This window comes from Halictus rubicundus, unplaced genomic scaffold (genome assembly GCF_050948215.1).
Source record: "Halictus rubicundus isolate RS-2024b unplaced genomic scaffold, iyHalRubi1_principal scaffold1265, whole genome shotgun sequence".
Taxonomy (NCBI): domain Eukaryota; kingdom Metazoa; phylum Arthropoda; class Insecta; order Hymenoptera; family Halictidae; genus Halictus; species Halictus rubicundus.
In genome coordinates, this window is record NW_027489806.1 from 4,116 (window position 1) to 8,230 (window position 4,115).

Here is a 4,115-nt window from a genome sequence, read left to right on the forward strand (position 1 = left end):
CTTTGGGTTTTCCTAATTAATTCCCAGTTTTTTCTGTTCTCTACTGCTTCGGCCCATATGGGGGCTCCGTACAGAACTATAGATTCCATCGTTAAAAAATAGAGTCTTCTTGCCGTCTGTCTCGTCCTCATTGTGTTTGTCATTAGTCTACTTAAGGCCGTCATGATTCTGATTGCTTTATTGGTGGCATTTTCCAGGTGTTTCCTAAAGCTTTTGGCTTCATCGAAGGTTACTCCCAAGTATTTTAGATGGGTTTTTGGTGTGACTTCCACTCCGTCCACCCTGATGCTAAAGTTGTCTCCCAATCTTTTTTTATTTAACATTATAATCTCTGTTTTGTGTCCTGCTAGTGCGAGGCCCGTCCCTTTCATCCAATTTCTGGTATCTTCTATTATTAGTTCCGCTCTTGTCTTCATCCTTGCTATAGTAGCTGCCTGCGCAGAGATCACAATGTCGTCTGCAAAGGCCAGCTTCATCGTCATAGGCGGAGTGGGCCTTTTAAGCAATTCGTCATATACCAGGTTCCATAAAAATGGTCCTAGCACGGATCCTTGCGGCACGCCCATTTCCATTTTTCTATACAGTATTTCTCCTTCTGCCTCGTATGTTACCGAACGTCCTTTGAAATAATCCTGCGTCAACTTAATTAAATAATTAGGGAGTTGTCTTTTTCTCATTTGTCCTGTTATCGCGTCCCAGTCCAGAGAATTAAAAGCATTTTTAACATCTAAAGCGATCAGAGCGGCGAATCTCTGTTTTCTCGACGATTCTTCTGCGGCTATTCTAACCTTGTCCATGGCTTGTACCGCCGACTTGCCCTTCGCGAAGCCGTATTGGTTTTCGTGGAACGGTTCGTTGCCTAGTTCCTTTAGTAATCTATTTCTAATAATATATTCTAAGAGCTTTGCTGCCGCATCTATAATACAAATCGGTCTATACGCCGAGGGTTCCGAGGGGTCTTTTCCGTCCTTTCTCAGGAATATTGTTCTAGCAATCTTCCAATCAGGTGGGATTCTTCCTCTGTCCAGTATGCCATTTATTAATGCTGCGAACCTGTCAGGTTTTATGTCCACCAACGCTTTTAGTATCTCTGGGGGCATTCCATCTCTGCCTGCCGCTTTCCCTGTTTTTAATAGCTTGGCTGCTTTTTAACCTCTTCAATGCTTACTTCAGGAATTCTTTCGGTCCCTATCTCCTCTTGAATTTCCTCCTGCTCTCTTTGACTTTCCTCCGTGGTTTCAAGGGTTTCTGCTTCTCTATTATTTTTGTTTTTATGTGGGAAGAGACCCTGCAGTACCTTCGTTGCGAATTCTGTCGACAGAGTTGCTGGCGGGGTTCCCTTTTTTGCCTGTTTTATTACCACTTTGTATGGCTTCCCCCAGGGATCTTTTTCAATGCTCTCGCATAATTCTACCCACGTCCTCTCTTTTTGTTTACTTATCATTTTTTGGAGGTTCTTTTTTGTTTTCTTGTATAAGAAGGATATCGCTTCCATTTCGTCTAATCTCCTTCTTTTTTTTGCTCTTTGTATTTGGCGTCTCAATTTGTTAGCTTTCGTTCTTTCTCCCTGTATTTCCTTGTTCCACCACGGGTTCGTCCTCCCTCCTCTCTTTCGTCCCTGACCTGAGTTTTCGAGAGCTAGATCGCACGCTTTTTCTATGGCTCTTAGGAATCTGGTTTCTTCTGATTGGGAGAAGCTGCTTCCATCCGCTACCCCTTCTTCTTCTAGGATCTCGTCCAGTTCGTTTCTCAGTTTCCTCAATCCCTCCGTTGTTAATTTCCATCTGCAAAAAATTCTATTAGTTTCCGTTTCGTTTCCTCCGCTCTTTTTAATTTCTGTTACCCAGTAAGCAAAATGCTTTGAATCTGCCACTAAAATTTGACACGGAAGTGCCATCTATCTGCCGCCGCATTACCATATGTGCCTGTTCGTGCCACACTTTGGCTTCGATCAGCCTTCGTTATAGAGGGCAGGTCCGTCGCAATAAGAAAGGGGTAACCTTGTTCTGAAAGTAAATATCGGGAAAAATCGGAATAAACGACGAGAGGGAAAATTGAATTTACAAACGTATTTATTTTAATCTTAATTTATTTTTATTTTACATATATTTGTATTATATAAATTTATTTGTTTCATATTTATAATCTTAAGAAAGAAAACGAATAGACAATAAAATTTAAAAAAATGAACTGTACAAGTTACACGAAGGAAATAAAAATGATATAAAATTCAATTATCATAACAAAACTGTTATAAAATAAAAAATAAATATTCAAATCTTAAAATAATGGAAATAAAACCCTCGAATGGAAAATAAGGTATGGGGGCGCTTAAGAAGAGTTTAATTAATTTATAATACATAATATAGGTCATTAGGCATGGGCAGCACGGACAGCACACCACTCTTTTAGTTTCTCCTTCCTACAAACAAAAAGGGCCTTACATTAGGACGCAATATATGTTCTGTTCTCATTGTACAATAGATATATTTCGAAGAAAAATTTTTTTTAATTCTAGAATAATGTATATACTCACTTTCAATTCATTAATCAACTCAAAATAATACTGTTTTGACATTTGTTCCAAATTACTTACGGTGGTAATCCTGGTAGTAAAGCATTCTTGGAAAAATAGGTATCTGAAATAATTAAAAATATTTGTGAGTACTATATAAAGTCTAGAGTACTAAAATAATACTATACAATACTGCACAGAAGATATTATTGATTATAACATAAAGTTATTTGTTTTCCATGCGTATCTATATATAATAACAATACAATTTATCATAACACGAGAAATATGTAATGTACAATGTGCAACTTGGAATAAACTATACTGTTTCAAAATGAACCAGCACAGCGATAACCTACTGGGACATTCCCAATATGTTACCGTCTTCTTCATCCATCGACGATTCGCTGGTGCATCAGCAATAAAACATATAATGTTTTAATACGACTGGAATTTTTTTCTCGTGGAACGTAATGCCTCCATTTGAGATTATCAAGTTTATGTCAGAGACAAATTTTTGAAGACAATTGTTACAATCCTCTGTTTTTTGAGTGCCTTTATAAATCCCTACTACAATGGGTTTACTATTTAAGATATTTACAATTCTGACTTAAATAGGCCAAATTTGAATTGTATTGGAACTATCTAAACTACATCCATCCACATGAAAATATAATTGCAACTCTCCAGGAATTATTGGAGAACATTGAGATAACTGTTTAACTATTTCCAACTCTACATCAAAATGAACATACTCTCCTGGTTCTACCACAGAGGTGACGACACTGGTACATGGTATACTAATGAGCGTTCTTATATCTTTCGGCAAACTAGAAAAACACGAATGGGTACGTAGAAGAGATAAGATGTTGTTCCCCTGAGTGTGCGTTAAATTATTGTCCACAAAGCAAGATGCTAAACCATCACGAAATGATACTTCTGAAACAGTACCAGCATATTCCCAAACCACATCATCGCATGAAAAGGTAGAAGACGAATCATGCGTGAATGAAGATGTGGTGGGAATATTAAGAAGACTTTCATTACTATTATTACTGACAGGCACGGATAAAGAAGACGTGCTGGGAATGTTCTGCAGATTATCAAGATTAGGGGGACTTTGTAATTTATTGTCACGTGAAAACTTCCTCAAATTTGAGGTTATTTCGCGCCGAATATTTCGTTTCTGCCTAGCGCTTAATTTATTATAGTCGGTTTCGCGAAAACCGACTTCTTCAAAACTCTACGATCCATGGGGGTAAAAGAAAACTGAATAAAGAATATACAAAATATATAATAATTTGTTACGTGTATTGGTAACAATACCACGTGGCAATACTTATCTGGCGTCTTCTCTGCTTCTATCCTTCCTTCCTTCGAATCCACTGCTCATCCAGTCTTCACCGCTTCAGAGTTAATTTACGAACTTAATAATTAGTAATTAACTAACAAAGGAATCACTAATCAAACAAGACGGAATCAGTGCGCGTGTCGAAACACCGACACCTTCGTCGTGAGAGCTGTTATTCCCAGTCTGGTGTCGCAAACTGCACTGCGCATGATCGCGTAACGCGCAACACCTAACATACGCGCATCATAA